The following is a 26455-nucleotide window of genomic DNA, read 5'->3' on the forward strand; positions in this document are numbered from 1 at the left end:
GTCCTCCCCTCTCCCCCCCCCCCCCCCGCTCCCACCTATCCCCCAGCCCCTCCCCTCCATTCCCATCTCCTCCAGAGCCAAGACTCCCCTAGGAATTCAATTCAACTTGGTGGATTCAGTACAGGAAGGTCCAGTCCCCTCCTTCCAGGCTGAGTAAAGTGTCCCTGTGTAAGCCCAAGGTTCCAAACAACCAGCTCATGCACTAAGGAAAGGTCCGGGTCCCACTGCCTGGGTGCCATGAGACCAAGATTAGGAAAGCACAGGGACAAATAGCAAAACTAATGGAAACACATGAATTATGAACCAAAAGCTGTGGAGACCCCAAATGGATCAGGCCCTCTGGATAAGTGAGCCAACTGAATAGCTTGAACTGTTTGGGAGTGATGTAACTTTAATGTTCTGCATCCCAAAAAATCTACTATTATTTACTTGCTCCATTTGTACAAATTCAGGGAAAAAGCTATCATTTGTGCCTAAGACAGACTCCAAAATTAAATTTCCTTATCCCTAAAATCAGTCATTCACTCCTTTTGATCAAGTAGGTTCTTCTCTGCCAGTCCTTTGATGCCAGCATATTCAGCTCTAATGCCAGATGAGCTTACTAAATATGTATACCATTGTGACAAAAATGGGTGACCAGGAAGCCAAGAGAGGTCAATGACAAAATAGGTGGGTGCTAGAGGATGCAGACTTTAATTTTATTTTATTTGCAACAATGAGGAACAAAACAATTAACCTTGCAGAGTCAGACACAAGTCAATAAGCCCTGAACCTCCACACAGTCAAAGCTGTGCTCTATGAAGAGAGGGTGACTACATCAACCCAGAGTCCCAGTGAGTGAGCGGTCCAGCCAGCTCATGGCTAGACCATACAAATTGTGGTTGCTGATGACCCTTGTAAAATGTTGGTCCAGCAATAGATGCTATAGGGCTTTCAAGATAAAGAAAAATTAGAGAGAAGCAGGCTGAGAAGTTTAAGTGAAATACCATTTTAAAAGTATTTGAAGAATGGATGGGGATGTAGCTCAGTTGGTAGAATTCTTGCCCGCCATATCCAAGTACTTTGTGTGTGACTGCATAAACTTGGCACGGTGGCACACATCTACAGTCTCTGCCTCAAAAAGATAAGCAAAACTATCTGAAGTGTTTGCCACCATTAAAAATAGATAAAACCTACAAAGTTTTCAAAGTGTATGTAGAACACAGTGATTCACTACAACAGTTATTTGCAACCTTCCTAATGCTGTGACCCTTTAATCCATGCAGTTGCTCATGTTCTGGTGATTCCCAACCATAAAATTATTTCATTGCTACTTTATAACTGTATTTTTACTATAGTTATGAATCGTAATATAAATATCTGACATGTGGCCCTAAGATTGAGAACCACTGCTCAAAAACATCTCAATTACTGGTAGGAGTAAGTTAGGTACTTAGAGAGTGTTAGAAATGATAAAGCAGTACTCTGGTGTCTGAAGGGGCTGCACACAGCATCTCGTCACCTACAGTTTGATAGCAGTTGATTTACGTTAACTCTTTGGGAGGTTTTGGTATTGAGGAATGCAGAGATGGAGAGAGCAGAAGGAGCAGAGGAGCTTGGGGTGGTAGAATGAAATCCAGAGTGTACGACCTGATAAACACATATGAAATAACATGAATATGCAGTGAAAAGACACATTTGATTTTTAACGTCTTTCTAAAATTGAATTTGTGTGATGGGTGTTCCATATGTTGTACGTTTTCAGAAGGATTTCTGTGTATTGTATTCAGCTGAGGCCATTCCAGTAATATCCAAAATCAAGATTTTATATAATTGCTGCAAATTAGGAAGGGACTCCATGTTATAACATATTTAATATTATATATTATTCATTTGTACTTGTGTCTCCTACAAATAAAAAGTGAAACTTTTTGGAATTCCTGTGTCAAGTATGCACATGCCATGTTGTGGATTCTCATGGAGCTGGATCATCCAAGGGCCACATTAGACATCTCCATGTGAATCCTTGGGTTCCTTTGTCTGCAGTAACACTCAGAAAGTGGCAGGAATCCCCTTTCTACTCTACCTCAGTTACATGATTCTTTTCTTCTCCCCGCTTTCTAGTTAGAAAGGCTACCAAGACATGCATGTAAATGTTTACTATTTGATTTTAAATTTTACTTTAAACTCTAGGTCATTGTGCTTGAACTAATACCATACACAGTTCTTGGACAAGTGTCTATACATAGCCTGGGCTTAATTTCTCTCCTAAATATATCTGCTTCCTAATCCACCAAACCTCTATGTTTACTCATATGGTAAAAGGGACTCTCCAAAGTTAGTTAAGCCAGAAATGTCAAGATGAGTACAATACCCTGGATTCTCCAGGCGTCTGTTTTTTTTATAAGAGGGCACCATGAGGGTCAGGCCAGAGAAAGACATAAGAAACTAGGAGCCAAGGTTTGAATGATTCTGCTATAGAGTAAACAGCAACATCACCTCTGGCAGCCCACTATCCACACAGCCTTGAAAAGTTCATACCCTGGATGACCATATTCAACTGCTGACATCTCACGCTGCAAGATAGTAAATGGATTTCCACTCAAAGACACTGAATTTGTGGTAATTTTTAGAATGGTCATTGAAAATGAACACAGGTACCTAGGATAAACTGAATGAAAGGAAAATACAAAGAAATTGAAAAAAAATTAACTTACAATACTGATTTAAAAAGTATCAAGTGCACAGTTTATACAATTCCACAGCATAGAGGTGTGTGGTTCAGTTTACTAGCAACAGTGTCGCGTGGCTACTGAGCACTTGAAATAGTTACTGTTGATTTTAGGAAATTTACTAGGAAAAATTGTAAATATTCTAGTCATCATTTTATAGTAAGTTGTGGTGGTTTGGATGAGAATGGCCTCCATGGGCCCATCTATTTGAATGCTTGGTCCCCAGTCAGTGGAACTGTTAGGGAAAGACTAGAAGGTGTGACCTTGTTGAAGGAGGTGAGTCAGCAGAAGTAGGCTTTGAAGTTCCTAAAGCACTTGACAATCCCAGTTAACTTTCTCTGCTTTGTGCTTGTGGATCAAAGATGTGAACTCTCACCTACTGCACCAGGGCCATGCCTTCCTGCTGCTGCCTAATATTAATGGCCAGGACCTCTAACCCGCTGGAACCATGGACCCAAAATTAGGTGTTTTATTTTATAAGTTGTTTTGGTAATGGTGCTTTGTCAAGGCAATAGAAAAGTAGCTAAGACATAAATATGTATTGAATTATCAATATTTAACATTGAATTAAACAAAATTTATCATTAGAACAGGCTGCATTTACATGTTTTTCCTTTTAGTACAGCTATAAGAACACATGTGATAAAGATTATTCTTCTACAAATAATGCTTATACAGATGTTTCACACAGGCTCAAATCTGAGATATCTCCATGCATTCTGAAGTTCTACACACTCCATACATTAACCTCAAAAGGTTCTCACGAAATGCTATTATACAAATGAGCTTAGTTACCAGCATGTGCTGCTCTTCCAGAGAACCCAAACTTAGTTCTCATCACACCTAAAGACAGCTCCAAACTATAACAGCAGCTCCAAGAAATCAGGCTCCCTCTTCCAGCCTCTCAGGCACTGCACTCATGTGTACACACCTGCTAGCATAGTTATTGTTCTATTGTCATGAAGAGAAACAATGACCAAAGCCACTCTTATAAAAGAAATCATTTAATTTGAGACTTGCTTACAGGTTCAGAAGATTAGTGCATTATCACCATGGTAGGAAGCAGACAGACATGGCCCAGGAGCACTAGATGAGACCAACATCTTGATGTAAAAGTACCAAGTAGGGGGTGGAGGAAGACTGGGCCAGGCATGGGCTTTTACAACCTCAAAGTCCACTTCCAGTAACACACATTCCCCATTAAGGAGTCACACTCAAACAGTCCCACTCAAAGAGTCCTACTCTCTGGTGACTAAGCATATAAGCCCATGGGGGCCATTCTCTGTAGTTGGAATCTTAACAGGTCTTATTAATAAGAACAAACCTGAGGCAGCTATTGGGGTGAATACTGGAAGATCAGAGAGACAGAACAAGCCACAGTTTCCTCACCTCGCCAGTTCCTCAGCTGGTCTTCAAGCTTCTGTGTCCTCATCCCAATGGCTCTCAGCTGAACTACTGCTCGAAAGCCTGAATGCTTATCCAGCCAAAATGCTTCTAGTTTCTGGTCCTCACGCCTTATATATCTTTCTACTTTCTGCCGTCACTCCCTGGGTTTAAAAGCTGGATTTCTGGGATTCAAGGTGTGTGTCACCATGCCTGGCTGTTTCCAATGTGGCCTTGAACTCAGAGATCCGCCTGGCTCTGCCTCCCGACTGCTGGGATTAAAGGCGTGTGCTACCACTGCCTATCCTCATGTTTAATATTGTGGCTGTCCTGTTCTCTGACCCCAGATACGTTTATTTCGGGGAACACACAATATTTTGGGGAACACAATACCGTCACAATTCTCATTTAAACCACCATAGCTACCTAGACATACACACATACACAATTTTCTAAAAAATAAACAAAATTTAAAAAAGCTTTTTAAAAAGTGAGATTGCAGCAGCCGGGTGGTGGTGGCACACACCTTTAATCCCAGCACTCGGGAAGCAGAGGCAGGTGTATCTCGGTGAGTTCAAGGCCAGCCTGGACTACAGAGTGAGTTCTAGGAAAGGGATAACGCTACACAGAGAAACCTTGTCTCAAAAAAAAAAAAAAAAAAAAAAAAGAGATTGTATATAATGTATCAATAGCTCTGCCTCAAGGCATACATGCATCTATCACATATATTAAAGTCACTTAAGGAGCCTGCTTTGTGGTCTTACTGTCAGTATGAATTTGGATGTCTAATATTCTTTGAAATTACATCATGAAGCATGTCTTTTCAATCTTGTCTTTGATTATATGGAGGTGGCATTATTTTTCTCTTTTCCAAGATAAACAAATCTCTTTGAGATTAGAATAATATGTCAGAGAGAATAAAGAATGACTTTACTCATCCTGGCAAATGCTTGCATTGGTTTAATCATGTTCTCTATTGCATATAAGACAAAATAATAAATTAGATACTATGCAAACCAATGCAATAAAACTGTTAATGGAATATTAGATATATTAATAGGAATTTTACCAACTTCTTTAAAATTCCAAGTAGTTTTAGGACCTCAGTCAACTGGAATATTTCCAAAGCTATATTTCACAGTTTCCTAAAACCTTATTAAAATCAGCCTAAGTTTTTCTCTGTGCTTAGCAATTCTGCTTTTTCCTTAATTAGGTAAAATATAAATGTCCACCTGAAAGCTACTATATATCATTACTATTATGTAACTACATAAGTCCTTGTGGGCGTGACCATTACCAAAGCCTCAATGGGGTCGGAACTTCCAGGCCAAGGCTGGGATGGCTACCCACTACAATCAGAGATGACACAATAAATTATACTTGCAATCAGTTCAGTCTTATAACCTTGAATAAATGAGAGGTAGGTTTGAAAGTCATTTCTATAGTAGTCCATTTGTCAATTAAAATTATCTCACTATGGAAATACAAAGCCTCATTATGGCTGTTCACCCAATGTGTAGGAATGTGTTCCAAGTGCCACATCTGTCTTCCCTCTGTTCATATTCCAATTCATTTAAAGAGTGATTATTCTTAAAGGAGAACTTAACAGTCAAACCTCTAATTTCATTTGGGAAATCAGGTAAGAATTTGAAAACCTTTGGCCCAGGCAATAAATCCAAGAAAGATTCTTGTTCTGTATTTAAAATGAATGAATCTTAATTGAAATTATTATAAAACTTGCTGAAGTGTGAACAAAGAAAATCACTTTCATCTCTACTAAAGGCCCCTTGTGTTCCAGCTGCCTTGATCACAACCACTAGTCATATACTACAGAGAAAATTGGGTTCACAGACTAAAGGAAGCTGGGTAATCACACAAAGTTTGCTTCTAGATTTTTGTTTTCACTAGGCAAATAATTTTCAGTAGGCAAATAAATCATAACTGTCTTATACTACATCTTGTGAATATTAATAAATTATACAAATAAAGTGAAGCAATGCCATATATTGAGGACAGAAGCTGGATTATAAATTGTGGGACACTATAGTTTTCTTTTCAGGAAAAAAGGTTCATACAAGAAATTAATAATATTTTTACAGTAACCAAAGAGGAGCTGGAGAGTTGCTTCAGAGGTTAAGAGCACCCATTACTCTTTCAGAGGAGCACCATCCCACACAGTGGCTCACAACCCATAGCTCCAGTTCCAGGAAACCCACACCCTAGTGATCTCTGCAACCAAACATGTATATGGTGCACACACATACATGTAGGCAAAACACACATACACATAAAAAATAAATAAATCTGAAAAGGATTTAAAACTAGCCAGAGGGACAGAAAGCATCCCTGAAATGTGTCAGCAACATCAAAGAAGCAGAGCTTTGTAACTTTGAGTTGAATCATACAGGCATGAAGGAGGATGGGACTTAAAGGCCCTGTCACTCAGAAATGTAAAGTCTCTGAGGAATCCACTTTTGGAGACATATAAAGGGATGAAGTGAGGCTTTTTTTTTAAAAACATGACTGGCAAGAATTTTATTGAGAATCCTCAAATGTATGTTATCAAGGAAATTGGTCAACAGTATTTTCTCTTTGTAACTTTAGTGAATTTTTGTATCAGAATAATGCTGGTTTCATGGAATGAGTTTGGTAGTGTCCCTACCTTCTCTCCTTAGAAGACTTTGAATATTGGTAGCTCTCCTTTAAAAGTTTGGGAGAATTCAGCAGTAAACCTATCAGGTCCTGGGATTCCACCCCCCTTTTTTAAGATTTACTTTATTTTAGTTATATGTATGTGTGTGGTGGTTATGTACATGTGAGTGCAGAGTCTAGGTGCCCATGAAGGCCAGAAGTGTCAGATCCCCCCTGGAACTGGAGTTACAGGCAATTGTGAGCCTCCCTATTGGGAAGCAAGCTTGGGTTTTCCTTGTGTGTGTGTGTGTGTGTGTGTGTGTGTGTGTGTGTGTGTGTGTGTGGTTTTCTTTCTTTTTGTCATTTAAAAATTTTTTTTATTCATTTTATATACCAACCACAGATTCCCCTCTCATCCCTCCTCCTGCTCCCCCGCTTCTCCTCCATCCCACCCCATCCCTTCCTCCAAAAGGGTAAGTTCTCTCATGAAGAGGGCAGCTAAGCCTGATACATTCAGCTGAGGCAGGACCAAGTCCCTCCTGCTGCATCAAGGATGAGCAAAGTGTCCGACCATAGGTAATGGGGTCCATAAAGCCAGCTCATATACCAGGGATAGATCCTGATCACACTGCCAGGGGCTCCTCAAACAGACTTAGCTACACAACTGTATCCTGTATGCAGAGGGTCTAGTATGTTCCACAGCTGTCAGCCTAAAGTTTGTGAGTTCCTATGCAAGCTTGAGTTTTCTGCGAGAACAGTATGAGCTCTTAACTGCTGAGCCATCTCTCTAGCTGCCTGGTATCTTTGTAGGGAGCGATTATACTACTCTTTGCATGTTATGGATCTGCATACACACACAAACATACACACATATACATACATATATATGTGTGTGTGTGTGTGTGTGTGTGTGTGTGTGTGTGTGTGTAGCCATGATTTAACTTTTGTAGGTCATATGTGTTTCCTTTGCTGTGAAAAGCTTGTTAGTTTTGTAGATCTTATTTATCAGTTGTTGGTCTTATTTCCAATACTATCAGAGTCTTTGCTTAACAAAAGCAGTCTATAACTGTAATTCAGTCTCATTCAAAATTCCAGGGACATTCTTCATAGACACAGAGAAAACAATCCAAAAATGTATCTGAAAATACAAAAGACTAAGAATAGCCAAAATGGTCCTTAACAAAAAGAATACCATAGCAGGTATCATCATATTTTCTTTCCTTCCTTCCTTCCTTCCTTCCTTCCTTCCTTCCTTCCTTCCTTCCTTCCTTCTTCTTCTTCTTCTTCTTCTTCTTCTTCTTCTTCTTCTTCTTCTTCTTCTTCTTCTTCTTCTTCTTCTTCTCCTCCTCCTCCTCCTCCTCCTCCTCCTCCTCCTCCTCCTCTCCCTCCTCCTCATCCTCCCCCTCCTCCTCCTCCTCCTCTTCCTCCTCCTCCTCCTTCCTCTTCTTCTTCTTTTAAAATGGGAAACTGCTTTCTCTTTATTTAGACCTTGTTCCTCCATTTTTCCAGCACCTCTTCATTTGTCATAGAGGAAGCTGTCATGTGTCTGCAGTATATCCTTTTCAGCCCCACCTCTCAGCTTCCAGAAGTCACATGGCTCTCTGCTTAGTGTCCCCAGGCTGAAGTCCAGTCCTGCACAGGGCAGCACTCTTTTTCAGATGTTCAGTAGATGAATTCATCCACGTTCATTCAGGTCATCAGAGCTCCGTTGCTCGTAGGACCAAGGTTCCTGTTTCCTTGAGTCCTAGGGGAGTCACTCCTCACACCTAAGGGTCAACTTCTTGGCTTGTCACCTTCTCCATCTTCAAAGCCAGCAAGAGCAAAGTGACCTTTCCTCCTGTCACGTCTCCCTGGCTCTTTCCCATTCCTAAAGTGAGACTTTTATTCACAAATATAGAGTCATAACAAATTTTGAGAGAATTGTTATTTAAATAATGTATGTGTTTTTATATGAAATTTCTTATGCTAATTTCCAAAATTATGTCAATCTCCAAAAATAATTGTTTCAATTTCATGCTTTGCTTTCATCCCATGTTTCTTCCAAATTGAGTTTGAAAAAAAAATGCCATCCAGCCAGCAGTCCCACCCTATGCTGTGACCTGCTTCAGACTGCTCTGGTCCACTTTTTCTACATCTGTCACCTCAAGGATGAGGGAGCAATGGCACATCATTTCATGAGAAAACAAAGGACAAGTGCCACTGAGCAGAAGGCTGTAAGTTCTCAGAACAATGACATTTGTAAGCAGCTTCATGGAAATAATAATAGGCCCCTGATATGGAATCATAATTGACACCTCAATTGAAATCTCATTCTGCTCAGAAAAAAAAAATTGCTGTAACCTTTACCACAGTCTCTAAGCAAAACCATCAATAGCAATGAGCAGATTCTGAGACAGATCTTAATTGTTCAACATCACTCTTTATGTGAAAGAAATAAGGAATTTTTAAAGTACCTATACCAGGCCAGGCAATGTTCAGGTGCTAACAGAAAAAAATTGTACCTGTTGCAAACTGGGGTGCATTAAAGAAATAGAGAAATCTGTTTATAGGAAATTTTTGTGGGCACTTTGGAAGAAATGGAAATTATTTTAGTCTATTTGATATTGAAAACATTGAAAAAATAATAAAATACTTGTAAACTGAATCTAAGAACACATTAATAAGATAATCTACATGATTAAGTAGGCTTCATCCCAGAGGTACAGGGATGTTTCAATATATGTAAATTGATAAATGTAATCCATCATATAAACAAACCGGAAGACAAAAACAACATAATCATCTCATTAGGTCCAGAAAAGGCCTGTGACAAAATTTAACATCACTTCATGATAAAAGTCCTGGAGAGACTAGGAATACAAGGGACAGACCTCAACATAATAAAGGTGATTTACAGCAAACCCATAGCTAACATCAATATAAATGGAAACTCAAAGCAGTCCCACTAAAATCAAGAAAAAGACAAGGATGCCCAGTCTCTCCAGAGACATAGGAAGAAATCAGCGAAATAACACCATTCACAACAGCCTCAGATATCTTAGAGAAACTCTAACCAAGCAAGTGAAAGACTCATATGCTAAACTGTAATACATTGAGGAAAGAAATAGAAGAAACTATCAGAAGATGGAAAGATCTCTCATGCTCAGGGATCTATAGGATTAATATACTGAAAATGGCCATCCTACCAAAAGCAATCTATAGAGTCAATGCAATCTCCATCAAAACTCAAACACAATACTTCACAGATCTTGAACAGGCAACTTTCAGTTCATATGAACACACACACACACACACACACACACACACACACACACACACACAGGATAGCTAAAAATAATCCTGAATAGTAGAAGAACTTCTTTAGGTATCACTATCCCTGATATCAAAGTGTACTACAAAACTATAGTAATAAAAATAGGATAGCATTGGCACAAAAATGTTCATTGATTGAATCAATTGGAAGACCTAGACATAAGTCCACACTCATATGGACAATTCATTTTTGACAAGAAGACAAAAATACACACTGAATCCTCCACAAATAGTGCTCCTAAATCTGTATAGCTGTGTGTAGAAGAATGTAAATAGGCCCATATGTATCACCCTGAACAAAATTCGACTATAATGAGTCAAGGACCTTGACATAAAACTATATATATATATTTCACCTGATAGAGACAAAGTGGGGAATGATCTTGAACTCATTGGCACAAGAGAAGATTTTCTGAACAGGACACCAGTAGAAGAGGCACTAAGACCAACAATTAATAAATGAGACTGCTGTGGAATAATCCTTCTGTACACTGTGAATATGTATTGCTCTCATTGGTTAATAAAGAACTGACTGGCCTATAGCTGGGCAAGAAGAGATTGCACAGGAGAGCCACACTAGAAGGATGCTAGGAAGAAGAAGGACAGAATATGGACTATATGGACTAGTGAGCAGATGCAAAGAGAAGCAAGATGGGCATGCCATACTGAGAAAAGGTACCAAGCCTTGTGGCAATGCATAAATAAAAAATATGGGTTAATCTATTTAAATATAAGAGTTAGCTAGTAACAAACCTGAGCTATTAGCTGAACATTTGTAATTTATATTAAGTCTCCCTGTCATTTTGGGAACTGGTAGGTAGGAAAGAAATGTCCATCTATATGGAACCTCATGAAACTGGGAAGCTTTTGTATGGAAAAGACACCATCATTCAGACGAATAGGTATGCTATGGAGTGGGGAAAGATCTTTACTAATAAAGATCTTATAAAGAGCTAAGATCTAAAATATATACAAAACTCAAAAAAACTGGACTTTAAGAAAACAAATGACACAATTTTTAAAAAGTTGGAGACAACATTGAATAGAAAGTTCTCAAAGGATGAAACACAGATGGCTAAGAAACACTTAAAGAGATGTTCAACATCCTTAGCCAGCTGGCAAATGTAAGACTACTTTGAGATATTTTCTTATACTAGTCACAATGGCCAAGATTAATGAAACATAGGACAGTTTATGCTGTCAAGAAGACTGCTCATTCATTGCTAATGGAAATGCCAATTTGTACAGCCACTATGGAAACCAGTGTGGTTGTCCTCAGGAAGCTAATAGTACATCTACCTAAAGACTCAGCTATACTACTTGTGGGCTTGTATACAAAGGCCTCTACCTCCTACTATAGAGATACTTGTTCATCCATGTTCATTACTCTTCTATTCATAGTAGCCAGAAATTGGAAACAGCCTAGATGTCCATCAACAGATGAATGATTAATGAGAATGTGGTACATTTATACAATGGAATATTACTCAGTTGTTTAAGAAAATGAAATCACTAGGATGAAGCCTACTTGATCATGGTAGATAATTGTTTTGATGTGTTCTTGGAGTCTGTTTGCCAGTATTTTATTGAGTATTTTTGCATCAATGTTCATGAGGGAGATTGGTCTGTAGTTCTCTTTGTTGCATCTTTGTTTGGTTTAGGAATCAGGGTAATTGTAGCCTCATAGAAGGACCCCCAGAAATCCACAATGATAGAGCCTCTGTAGACTACTGGCAATGGTCGAGAGAAAGCCTGATCTGACCTAGTCTGGTGATCAGATGGCCAAACACCCTAACGGTCGTGCTAGAACTCTCATCCAATAACTGATGGAAGTGGATCCAGAGATCCTCAGCCAGGCCCCAGGTGGAGCTCCAGGAGTCAAATGGTCTTGAAAGAGGAGAGACTGTAAGAGCGAGAATTGTTGAGACCAAGATTGGAAAAGCACAGGGACAAATAGCCAAACTAATGGAAACACATGAATTATGAACCAAAAGCTGTGGAGCCCCAAACTGGATCAGGCCCTCTGGATAAATGAGACAATTGAATAGCTTGAACTGTTTGGGAGGCTCCCAGGCAGTGGGACCAGGACCTATCCTTAGTGCATGAGCTGGCTGTTTGGAACCTTGGGCTTTCACAGGGACTCTTTGCTCAGCCTGGAAGGAGGGGACAGGACCTGCCTGTACTGAATCCACCAGGTTTAAATGGATCCCCAGGGGAGTCTTGGCCCTGGAGGAGATGGGAATGGAGGGGAGGGGCTGGGGGGAAGGTGGGGGTGGCAGCAGGAGTGGGGAGGACAGGGGAACCCATGGCTGATGTGTAAAATTAAAACACAAATATAATGAATAAAAAATGAGAAAAATCATTCGAACAAAAAAAAAATGAAATCATGAAATTTAAAAGTACACAGATGGAACTAGAAAAAAATCACCCTGAGGACCCAAAAGGACAAATATGGTATATATTCTCTTAAATGTGGATGTTAGCTCTTAAGTCTTCAATAGGCATGACACTATTTATATTATAAACACAGGGGTTAGGTATAGGGTAAGTGGCTAGAAGAGATGGAAAAACTCTTAAGGTAGGGAAACTAGAACATAAAATTATGAAGAGATAGGGAGACAAGACTAAACAGAGATGGAGAAGGAAGAGATGATAAGGGAGAGGGGACAGGGACTATGCATACGGATAGCTAACACTAAGGATCATTTGAGGGGTCATATGAAAACCCACTACAGCAGAATCTTGTGTGTGTGTGTGTGTGTGTGTGTGTGTGTGTGTGTGTTGTGTGTTTGTGTGTGTGTGTGTGTGTGTGTGTGTGAAAGAGAGAGAGAAACACACACACACATACACACACACACACACACATACACAGAGTGAGAGAGATCTAAATCACATCACCAAAGAAATTCAGAACTGCAACTAGAACCTTCTCAACACCAAATGAAAATTCCATTGACAGGAATAGGTTATATATAATTGAGTCATTGACCAAAGGAACCCATAGAAACTTCCAAATAATTCAGGCTGTTTTCAAGGTTATTGGTTGCTCTCTAAAAATCAAAGGCAAGGCCTTGTTGCTGACGACAACACTTATATAACTCATTAAGCACAGAGAAGTTGGCTACTTAGACCCTTCACCCATACTGATTATTATTAATGGTGCTGTAAGGTACTCTGCAAGCTACCAGAGGAGAAAGGTAAACACCAACCGCACAACAAACTGTTCAATCTATAATGGTGACCTGTCTACATGATATGCTGGTACAATAGTGGCACAAAAGTTGTGGAGTAACCAACCATTAATTGATTAGAAATAAGGCCCAGTCTATAAAAGGGAACACATACCCAACACTCCCTGACCTGAGACTAGATAGCCCACAGACCTAGAAGAATACCAAATACTACTATTGTGCTAAAGGACAAAAGAGCAATAAAATTATTCCTGGTGGCATTATGCTGTGCTCATGGATCAGTGTCTTGCTCAGCGGAGATGCATCCTTCTGCAGTTGATGGAAACAAATATGGAGACCCACAAATAGAAAATGTGTATAAAGTGAGAGAATACTTGGTTCTAAATGGAATGTTTTCAGCAAACCCCTTCCCTCACAGCTTAAGGAACTATGTGTAAGAAGAGGAGGAAAAATTCTAAGAGCCAGTGGGGACTAAAAACACCAACGAAACAAGACCTTCTAAGCACAGCAGGAATGATATATATGAGCTCTGAGAGACTGTAGTAGCATGCACAGCACCTGCATAGGTCCAAGCCAGATCAGCTGCCAGCACTGACAGAGGAAGTGGACAGGAGCCCACATGCCTAACCCATAAACTGTCTCCAGCTGACAACCACTTACAAAGGAAAAATTAGTTCCTACAGTGGAGTCTCACTGGTATACCTACAACACTTATGGGAGGCTCCATGACCAATAGTAGATGGCCAACACAAAATGAACTTGAAGATTTTTGTAGAGGTGTTTTCTCTCATAATGCTTTGTCTGGGCATATCTAACTTACTCCGCTCTTGCTTATCTATTTTGGTTCCAAATTTGTGATTTGTGATTTTATGGAGTGTGTGTGTGTGTGTGTGTGTGTGTGTGTGTGTGTGTGTGTGTTTCAGATGTTTTTCTTTTCTCTGTTTTGATCCAGGTTTTTTCTTTAAAATTGGCCTATTTATTTTCTAAAGGAAGAAAGAAAGGTGTGTTGTTGCATCAGTGGAGAGATGGGTAGGATCCAAGAAAAAGAAACCACGATCAAAATACACTGTATTATAAAATTATTTTCAATAGAAAATTTTATGATATTGAGGGGAAAAAAAGCCTGAGAGACAGCTGAGAAACTAGGGACTGCTAGAAAACAATCTGACATCTCTGAGGTTGACTATATAATTACTTTACTTGAATATTGATAAGAAATAAAAGCATTTAACTTGTCTACATAAAAAACAAACTCCTTATCTGTGAAGAAAGCTCTTAACAGAAAATATCTAGCGAGTATATACTATGCATAATTTGTCCTATTTAAGAATCATACTTTGTTGGATAAATAAAGCTCTATAGAGCTCTATTATCCAGACATGCAGGAAATTTATGTTCTATTTTTTAACTTATCTTTTTAAACTGGTTTAAGAAGAGGGAGTTTTCATATGGATTTTTCATATTTTCTAATTCTCCCTCTCTCTGCCTTCTTTTTCCCCTTCTCCCATCTCACGCATATTTGAACCTCTCCACCAATAGCATCCCCCTCTATTCTTTGATATCTATTATTTTATACTAGCTGCCCTTCCCTTAAGATTGCTCCCATGTCCCATTCTTACTTTTCTGGCTTATACAAATGTTCCCAATTAAACATAAAACCTTAGTATTTGACTTTAGGATCCACATATGGGAGAAAACATGGCATTTGTCTTTTTGCACATTGGTGACTCAATATATGTTTTCCAAATCCATTCAATCACCTGTAAATTTCATAATTTCACTTTTCTTTACACTGAATAGAATTCCATTGTACATATATGCCATATGTCCATTCTTCTTTTTATGGCCTTCTAGGCTGATTCCATTTCTAGGCTAACATGAATCGAGCAACAATAAACATATATGTGTAGCCATCTCTGAAGCAGGAGTCCTTTCAATATATGCCAAGGAGTGGAATGGTGTAGATGGATCATATAGTGGGTCCATTTCCATCCTTATGAGGAATCTATGCACAGATTGTTATAGTGGGTACAGCAGTTCATACTCCCATAAATAATAAGTAAGTTTTCCATTTTTTTCAATCTTCCCAGTACCTATTGTCATATGACTTTCTGTATAACAGATATTGTGAGTGGCATGAGCTAGAATATCACAGTAATTTAAATTTGCATTTTCTTGATGGTTATGATAGTTAACTTTGGTTGTCAAATTGACCATATCTAGACCCAACCAAAACCTCTCTGGATAAGCTGATTAAAGAAAAGAATGAGCGCTGCGATAAAATTATCCAACTTCTAGCATATTCAGATACAGTAACAAAAGAAAAGAATAAACTTGGTGATAAAACAGATTGGTTCCATAGGTGCATAAATAGTCCAAAGGTTTCTAAGTGTGCCTCAATCTGAATGAGGTAACCAGTACTCAGAAAGACAAACATGGTATGTACCCACTCATGAGTGGATACTAGATGTAAAGCAAAGGATAATCAGACTACAACCCACAGCTCCAGATAAACTAGGAAACAAAGAGAACCCTAAGAGGGATGTACAGATCACCTTGGGAAGGGCAAACAGAAGAGATCCCAATGATCATCCCTGCTAACACATAATTCACCTGTATTCTTCCACTACTCAGATGATAATTTTCCATTTTGGTTGTTCATGCCAAAATCTTAGAAAACATCACTAAAACACTCTCTTCTCTCTTCTCTCACCTCTTTTCTAATAAATCAGAAAATCCTATTGGCTCCAACATCCAAATACATTCAGAATCACATTGTTCTACTCACATCCAAACTATCTTACCCTCATGCATGCATCCCAAGAATGCCTCCTAACTGCCTTGTTTCCGTATTTGCTAATTTATACTCTATTCTCAGCCCTGCACCCAGAGTCATCCATGATAGGGTTTAGCTGTCCAAAAGAGACAGGGGATGTCCACCTCCCTCAACATTGCCCCTTCATAATAATTACATGTTTTGACAATTTATGGCCAATAAAGGAGAAAGGGCCCATCAAAAGCATCTCTTAGGAAATGATCTGAAGGTTGCACACATTAATTCTTTCCATGCACTATTATCCAAAGTTTAGAAGCATAAGAGTCTTCCTAGAAGAAAGCATTAAAAACGCACATGCTGTGAGCAATTCCAATTCTCCATATTTATCATGTAACTCTTCATGTATTTATTGCATCCAGCCCCAATTTTCAGGATTCTGTGATATGCTTCCATTTCTATTATATATGACTTTGGTTATTCAAAGGCAAGACACCTTTTAACCAAATACAGTAATATTTCCCATCCCTTTCTGAATTTTTAAATATATATGAACAGTGGGAATGATAGAACCATAAGGAATTAAGCACTGAAATGGAGAGCATGGAAAACAGAAAGTTCTGTGTTGGAGAGTAGTTACAAAATCACAGAGATATCTCCAGCTATTGGCTAAGTCTCTTGCTTTACTTAGCTGGATCCTGCAGTGTGTACATTTGGGTGTAATTCCTTTATGTCTTGTACTTCATACCTCCCACTGTATTGCCTTGGACATCATTGCACTTTATCGTTATGACAAACCTGAGGATGAGTTGGTACCTGTTCCACCTTTGGGGCAGGATATTCTTCTCACCTTCTTTGGTTCAATGAAGGTTTGAAGGTTCAAGTGTCCATTAGTGATCAAGGTCTGCAGTAGAACTCCTCCTTTATTACCATTCTTTTGCTGCCCTCCATGTGAAGACTGGCCAATTTTGTTTCAGATTTCCTTTTATTTATGTGTGTATGTATATGTACATTTCTGTGAGAGAACCCCTGCTGTTAAGGTTGCAGCCCACCATGTCTGTAGCGCTCTCTGAGCTGGGAATAAAATGGAGAACTCCCTTTCTCAGCAGGTTTCTTCTTCTCCACTAACCTTAATTGGAGAGTGTCCCTAAGCTCAGATGCCTGGCCTTATTTGCAGCATGACCCCCATACAGAGCTCTCTACAAATGCTGTATGACTCAGCACATAAGTCTCCTTCTTTCCTCCTGCCCATACGACAATAGGTACTATGTCAACACACAGGGAACCCATCAACAGTTCCCGCCCATGACCCTAAGTACCCTTATATATGTTTTACCCTAGGAACATTAAAATGAACTGTCCTTCTGAAGCTGACTCCCGGAAGTTCTTTCTGTCATGCTTACAGCCACCTTAACCCTGCTCAATGTTTCTGTTCCCTTTTCAATCTCTGATGACCACTGCTACAAGGGAAATATTACCTTGTGGGTCAGTGGCCAGTGACCTCCAAAATAAGGGAGACCCACATATTTTTATGTATGCCACATGTGTGTAGGCACTTGCAGGGCCAAAACGGCCTTACATATCCTCAGGAGCTAGAGTTACAGGCAGTTGTGGGCTGTCTGATATAGGTGCTTAGAAGTGAACTCAGGTTCTCTGGAAGAGCAGCAAGGTCATGTGTCCATTGGTTTCCTTCCTACATGTACTTACTGAAGTTTGATAAGCAAGTAGTACAGAATCTTAGAATTATGCTGACTGAATTTTCAGAAGTACAGGCTGAGAAATACATCGCTTGCCTTCCAGGCTATGGTGCAGCAACATTTCTGAACATTTTACCACAGCATAATGACATTTGTCAGTTTCACAACTCACAATATTTATGAATTTTTCCATCTGCTACTTTGTCCATATTACATATAATCCTTTTTTTCTTCATGAATCATCCCACTTCCAGATACCATCTTTATTTTCCAACAAAAAAAAATTGTTAACATTTGAAATTTAAAATAGATGTACTCTATGCGGATAGGTTTCCAATCCTGATCTCATTTGTTACCATTACCCAGCTGGAAGGGAGGAGAAGTAATAAATCAGAGTAACATCTTAAAGATCTCTGTTCCTGCTCACATAACTACAGAGCTTGAGTCAACCACACATATCCACATTTGCTTGCAACAGCAGCATAAGAATGAGGCACAGAGCACTCACAACCACCTTAACTTCTAGATTTAATTATTAAGAGGAGTGAAGAAGTTAGCTGATCTTTACCATATTTACTTATCCATTATTATACCCAACAGAGATACAATAGTCAAAAATACTGTTCACAATACAGTATCTTTATCTCTATGGTTTCTAGGAACCACCTGTGTTCAACATTATTCTCTGGTGAAGTTATTGCCAGCCTTGTAAAGAGATAAGAATAAAAAATTCCTGTAAATAAGTTTTGAGCAAAATGTATGAAGAAACAAAGTCGAATTAAAAGAAGGGCCTATGAATATAAAAGACATTTGCATGGAAAAATAAACACATGAAAAATTGTTCAATGTCACTGAGTACCAGGGAATTGCATTACAAACCCATAATGGTATTATCTCTCACCAGCTAGGATGCCTGCATCAAAATCAAATCTAACAAAGCCTGATGAGGACACAGGGAACTCACACACTCACAGTGAGAGTGTAAATTAGCAGCTATTGTAAAAGTGGTTTGGCAATAACTTTGAAATATCTTTGATGCATAAATACCACTATATCTCCAAAGGAGATGAAACTGCTGTATCAGCACAACACTGAAATGTCTCATGTTTATTTCAGTACTGCTGATAATGGCTAAAATACAGAAACAACCCAAACTTCAACCAATGGATGGATGGATAAGAAGAGTGTCTCACACACACACACACACACACACACACACACACACACACACACACGCTTTACTATTCATCCATAAAAATGATAAAACACTGTCATATGCAGCAGAACAGATGGGCTAGAAATCACTGTTAAAAAACACAAGCCAGACACAGAAAGACAAATTCCAAATGTTTCCATTCACTGAAGATACTAAAATGTCAGTCTTACAGTGGAATGGACTGTAGCAGTGGTCATCAGAGATTGAAAAGGACAGAGGGGAGAAGGGACAGAATTTAGGAGGGTCATCAAAATACAGGTAGAGACTAGAAATGAGATCTTGTTTCCAATAAACAATAGAATACAACAAACTATGTTTTCAGAAATAACTTGAAAACAAGAGTCTAGTTTTCCAGTACCTGGATGATAAACATTTGAAGAGATGGGAGCACTTATGACCTTGCCTTGATCACTATGATATATATATATATGTGTGTGTGTGTGTGTTTACCTGTGTGTGAATGTGTATATGTGTATGTGTGTGTGCTTGTGTATGTGTGTATGTGTGTGTGTGTGTGTTTACCTGTGTATGTGTGTGTGCCTGTTACCCATAAATTAGTACAAGCATGCTACTGGCTTGTGGAGGTCAGAGAATCACCTGCAGGAGTTTGTCCTCTACTTCTATTGCATAGATTCCAGGATTGAACTCAGCTTTGGGAGGCTTGCATGGCAAGCCTCTTTAACTATTTATAATACAAAATAATGGCACACTTTTATAATCTATCAAATGTTAATCCACTTGCGTCATCACACAATTTTGTCAGGAAATTCCTTTTGTCATATAGCAAACTTTCTTATTTACAAAAGTTGAGTCCTGGAAAAAAAGAAGACACTTACTTAAAGTCAAATTAGTAAGTGAACAGCATACATCAACACCCAGCAGGAAAGCATGAATTCTTCACTTGGGCAGCCATGATTGGCCCTACAACGGACAGGGGATTGATTCATGCCCAGACAGCAGGAAAGGCACATGCATGCAGGGTTGTGGGGGTAAGAGGATAAAAGCACCTTGAAGTCTTCATCTCTAGGCCCAACTGGGTTTGCCTTTCCTGTGATGTCCATCCAGATTTCTCTGTTAGCATTGAAATGCACAACACTCCAGCTGTTACAAAGGTTGGTTGATATGGCATCCAGAAGTCTACCTGTTCACATTGTTTCATGTAAGGGGGAGCTGCCACAATTAAATCAACAAATCAATTAAGGGCAGCCCACCTTGCATACCTAGGTGATATGAGGTATGCAAGACTGAATCTTTGTGGAACCCAGGATAACCTATAGAGATTATCTCAGCTACAGAGACCACCTACACACACACACACACAAGTGTGAGCACACATACACACCATACACACACATACACATACTCTGTATTATCTGAGATACTACTTTTATTTGTTGGTTTTTTCAAAACGAGATTTTTCTCTATGTAACAGCTCTGGCTGTCCTGGAACTTGCTTTGTGGACCAGGCTGGCCTCGAACTCACAGAGATTCACCTGCCTTTGCCTCCTGAGTGCTATGATTAAAGGCGTGTGCCACCATGCTAGTCCTTTATTTTAAATCAATACAGGTTAAGTTCTCCCTTTGGCTTATGAATCCTGCTTCTCAAACTGCCTTACAACTGTGCTCAAGAGTACATTCTCCTATGAACTTTGTGTACCCAAGTTTCTATGTCTCATTGTCTCCATGGAACCTGACCTAAGACACATTTGCCTTTCCTAATTATCAATGAACTGATGCAGGGTGACTGACAGACAACACAGGATGCCAGCTCAGGCTCATCAACTTGAAAATGGGATCTTCTGTTACACATTATATGGTCCTTAAACTGAGCACTTTTTCAGGTGACAATTTAGCTTTGTTTTGCTTAGAATATTTTCAGCAGAAAAGGTGACCATCATACTTGAAAACACTGCACTGCAGTTCATCAATTCACAATAATTTACAGAATTATATACTATTAGATTTGTAAAATACCACATCCATCATCTAAATTTTATAAATGACTGATGACTGATGACTTCATTCCCCAGTGATACACTTACTACACACCATCTGTGTTTCTCTCTGTTCTGAGGGATAGGGGTCATTTTGTAAATCACTATTTCATTTCTAGTTTCTATCCAGTACTTCATAGGTAATGGCCGCATAGACAGCGTTCACACACGGAACTTGGGAAATCGGGAAGCTCAGATAACTAAAATGAATCGACCCTGGGGACCACCCAAGCTTTTTCTTTCTGTGTGACTTATTTATTTTTTACTTTTTAAAATTTATTATATTTGTGTTTTAATTTTACACATCAGCCATGGGTTCCCCTGTCCTCCCCCTCCCGCCCCCACCCCCACCTTCCCCCCTCCCTTCCCCTCCATTCCCATCTCCTCCAGGGCCAAGACACCCCTGGGGATTCATTTAAACCTGGTGGATTCAATACAGGCGGGTCCAGTCCCCTCCTTCCAGGCTGAGCATGTGTCCCTGTGTAAGCCCAAGGTTCCAAACAGCCAGCTCATGCACTAAGGACAGGTCCTGGTCCCACAGCCTGGATGCCTCCCAAACAGTTCAAGCTATTCAATTGTCTCACTTATCCAGAGGGCCTGATCCAGCTGGGGGCTCCACAGCTTTTGGTTCATAATTCATGTGTTCCCGTTAGTTTGGCTATTTGTCCCTGTGCTTTTCCAATCTTGGCCTCAACAATTCACACTCTTACCGTCCCTCCTCTTTCTTGACAATTGGGCTCCTGGAGCTCCACCTAGGGCCTGGCCAAGGATCTCTGGATCCACTTCCATCAGTTATTGGATGAGAGTTCTAGCACGACTGTTAGGGTGTTTGGCCATCTGATCACCAGACTAGGTCAGATCAGGCTTTCTCTCCACCATTGCTAGCAGTCTACAGAGGATGTATCATTGTGGATTTCTGGGGACCTCTCTAGCACTTGTGTGACTTTGTGTGGCTTTTAATATCCAGCTAGTAGCTGGCATTCTCAATTCTAAGGCCTAAAGGACCATGTAATATTAGATTCATTTATTCCATGGATTTGACATGATGGTGTTAAAATACAATATAATAATAATTCTCCCTGATGATACTGTTTACTTCTTTCAATGTACTTAATTCATTCTTCACATTTTAACTTGAGAGATAATTCTAAAATAAATAAATGAGCAAGCTAGAAACAAGTCTAATGTCCTTGCTTCCTACATTAAATCCCAATCCGTTGCTCAATGGTATGGTAAACTCTGCTTCCACTTCCACAGTTAGCCTATGCACCATTTCTGGCATCTGCACTGGCCATCAAGCCCCCTTCCTCCCAGTGTACCTCCACTACTACAATGCTGTACCTATTACTCAGCATTCTGATAGGACATTGCATTTGTTTGTTTAATATATATATATATCCTTAAAGTACATTGTTACTTGTTTTACTTCTGTTTATTTATTCATTTATTTATTTTCATATTTTTGAGACAGGTTCCCCCTATGTATCCCTGGCTGTCCTTAAACTCTTGGTGTAGACACAGCTGGCTGGCCTCAAACTCATAGAGATCCAGCTTCCCTTGTTGTTGGGATTAAAGGTGTGCCCCACCATGCCCATCTATTTAAAATAACACATACCAATTTTTAACTTTGTCCCAAGTGTTTATATATCTTGCATGATACTCCAGCTTCATGAATGATTGAGCAAGTTGTTTCAATAGCAATCAATCTGGAAGAATTTGAAAAATAAAGAGATAATTTTCCAGTTGAGGCTAAAGAGTTAGCCCATGGATGGTCAGATGTACTGCAAGAAAAACACTTATAGTAGAGGATTCAGCTCAGTTCTTGGCCCTTCTTTACTTATGTATAGAGTCTGCTCTTGTTATTCACAGTGGAGTTATATTCTGTAAATTTGCAGCAAGCACTGAATAATACAAAAACCTGTTTTACATCTATTTCTGTTCAAAGGCACTTTAACATATATTGTTGATTTGGTTACATTGCACTCAAGAACAACAGCATTATAACTCATGTTTCAATGAAGTTTGTCTAACACACAGGCGTTCTTCTTAGAGCACACCACAGCCTTCTTGCCATTAAGAAAACTAGACAGGATACTCCAACATGGCATGGGGGTACCCAGTTAAATGGTAAATTCATCAGCAAAAAGAAAAAAGTGTGAAAGGCACAATAAGGAGGCCAAAATAAGGACACTTGTCTACAATCCAAGGACCTCAATGAGAAAGCAGACAGCCATTTTATTCCATGCCAGCCAAGAACTTGCATTTATGTAACTCAATTTTTTTTTGCAGCATTGATTCCATGCATAAATGATTAGGATGATGGCATAAGTATTGATTCTAGTTTACAAACAGATGTCATCTGGGGAAAAATTTGCAAATGTGGATAAGAATGCTGACAATACTCAAAATACAGGGTTGAAACTTGGAAGAGCTGTGAAGAGCCATCCTGTGTTCTCTTGGTCAGTAAGGTTTTTCAAAGCTCAAAATTGTATCATTTGGTCTTTTCATTTCTGGACAGTTTAGGTATTGACATGGACAGTAGCTAAATCTGAGTGGGGATGTGACTGGGGGTCAAGAAAATAACACAAACTAGTTGGAGAGCTTCTTTTCAGGTGCCACCAAGCCCTGTTAGTCTAACAACTCATTTGTAAAATAAACACACAGACATTTATATTATTTAAACTGCTGGGCCATTAGCTCAGGCCTACCATTGTCTGGCTCTTACTCTTATATTTAGCCCATTTCTATTAATCTATACTTTGCCTAGTGGCTCATGGCTTACCAGTACCTTATTTATTTCTTGCCATGGCAGCGGCTGGCTGTGTCTCCCTCCACAGTCTTCCACCTCCCAGCATTATCTTCTCTCTTTTCCCGCCTACACTTCCTGCCTGGCCACTGGCCAAACAGCATTTTATTTATACAGAGCAACATCCACAGCATTTCCCCATTTCTTTTCTTTTTAAAAAGGAAGGTTTTAACTTTTTCATAGTAAAATTACATATAACCAAACAATTATCAAGCAAGAATTACTGTTACAATATTAAAGAAGATATCATATCTATCTTACGTTTATGAGCCTAAGGTTTTATATCTAACTTATCTTTTATCATAATTGAGGAAATTATAACTATCTAGTCTTCAACCACATCAAAGACCTCAGAAGGATATAATATTACCTGAGAACCAGGAGAAGGATGCAAGCAACTTTCGGGAGTCTTGCAGGGTAGACAGAGACAGCTGGCAGCCTGGACAGTCACCTAATGTTCCTTTGTAAAGTTGGGGCATTTGTCTTTAGCCCACAGGGCTAGAGTCTCTTGGTCACTTTTTTTCAGTGTCCTGTAGAATGTCTGGCAGTTTCCTCTGTGAGGCAGGAACCTGAAGGACCATTTTGTCAAGCAAAGTTCAGTGGTCATCTTTCTATGGGTCCAGCATGTCCAGTCGATCAAGCAGTCCAGGCAAGAACAGTTTCTTGCCCAAATGGCTATTTTTGCCAAGGTGGAGACAAACTCCATACAAAGTGTCTTCAATGCCCATCCTCCTCTCTGAAGTAAACTGGTGTTGCCAGGAGCAGACATGTCTCACTGTCCAGAAAGTCTAAATTTTAAAAATATTCTAAATGCCATATTCTGTAGGTCTTTGAAGTATTTGAAGATTACCTATCTATCTGAAATATCTTTATGTATACCTAGAATACTTAACTTACATGGCTACGAGTATGATTATCATAGATGACTAATTATTAATCTATTTTTAATTATCCATTAAAATTTTAAATGAGTGGTACAAACATAATACCTTAAACAAAAGTAGAAATATACCCACAGTATAACAAAATTAACTTTAAGTTTGTATCAATAGACTAAAATCTATACCAATGTAAAAAATTTTAAACAAGGTGTTACTCTTTAGAAGTAAGTTCATTAATCTACCCTTTCATCCTATCATATCTATATCATATCCCCTTTTTATCTTTAGAAAGAGATTGCATTCATAATCAACCTGTTTTAAATAAAATATTGGTTTTTCTCTGTCCCACATCAGAGGGTTCTTCTGATTTGAGACATAAGAATCTCTTAACCTTTTCTTTTAACAATGTGCCTGGGTTTAGAGAAGGAGGGAGCCAATTCCATCTCCAAAGCCAGCTGGGAATTTGGGCGTAGTTTTTCTTGCTACTTCCTGCTGGAGGGGGGCGCTGTATCTTATGGGGACATAAAGAAAATTTTAGGATTATGGAGTAGTCCACGAGGGTAAACCTCTGAGCCAATTGCCTTGAAACTATTCTGGATGTCAGATCATCTGGGCCATGGTGTTATCAGAGACCTTTCAGGTGGTCTTGGCTGATCAAACCTGATGTATCTTAATCTGGAACAAATCCACAGCCTCTGGCTTTCTGTGGAAACAAAAGCAGAGACTCTTTTCCAAAGCAACATATCCTTATATCCAAATTTTGAAGTCAAGGTACCTTTAAAATTTACATATTTATTTAACTCAATAGCTTTTATGGTCAAATCTTTTTCTGCAGTTAAAAATCCCAAAGACAACACAAACCAGATTCTCTGTGTAATATCCATCTTTGTAAGACTGAAATGCCGCTGTGGCTGCTGGCTCTGCCTACCTCAGCTTTCCAACATGGCGGTGGTACAGTTTACTGCCAGCTCTAGGTTTGGAGCCATGTGTACCATCAACTATCAGAAGCAGTTCTATCAAAGCAGTCAAGCAGAACCAGTCTATGACTCCCAGCAGTCCCTGGCCTCATTCTCCAGCCGTGCGGAGAACTTTATCACTGTGGACAGATATTTGTGATTAAATGGTTGCTGCTACTTGTACTGCTGTTGCATGAATTTTCTCCCATAGAAAATCTTCTGCTGTCACCTCACAAATAGTTGTTTTTCATCCCTTTGAAGTCCCTTCGAGGAATACCCTTTTCTTTTATAGCTAAGTGGTTTATTTTTTAATTAAAACTAATCTAGAATAATATACTTTACCTCCCTTATAAAAAAGGTAATACAAAATTCAGAAAAATTAAATCCTATCTTGTTACTTGTTAAAAAGAAGGCCAGTTATGCTCTGCTTATGAGTTCTATGGTGATAATAGGTGGGTTGCTCTTTTTTTGTCCTTCATTTCATGATTTTGATGAAAGAGAAGACCAGTGGCCCCTCGGACTAAGCACTCAGTGGTTTGGAAAGGGACCTTTCTCCATGCCCTCCCTGGATTCTCTTTTTCAGTATCCAGCCTGAAAGAACAAAAGCCCACATGCTATTAACCAGATGCTCCACAGAGAATTAGAAATCCTGAAATAATGCACAGCCATGCCCCCATGGAAGGATGCATTGATGCAGACTGATTTTCTGTCTGCTTTATATCACACTAGGTAATTTACAGCCTGTCATTTCCTCACTGAGTAGGAGGAATTCTTCACATGTTATCAATGAAAGTACAAGATAATTTAAAATGTTCTGCTCTCTGACCCCTGGTTTTAGTTTTTCTGAGGGGAAAGCATAATGCATAAGTAAAGGGAATTGCCATGAAACAGGTCCTCATAAATG

This window comes from Onychomys torridus, chromosome 12 (genome assembly GCF_903995425.1).
Source record: "Onychomys torridus chromosome 12, mOncTor1.1, whole genome shotgun sequence".
In the NCBI taxonomy this organism is placed as follows: Eukaryota; Metazoa; Chordata; class Mammalia; order Rodentia; family Cricetidae; genus Onychomys; species Onychomys torridus.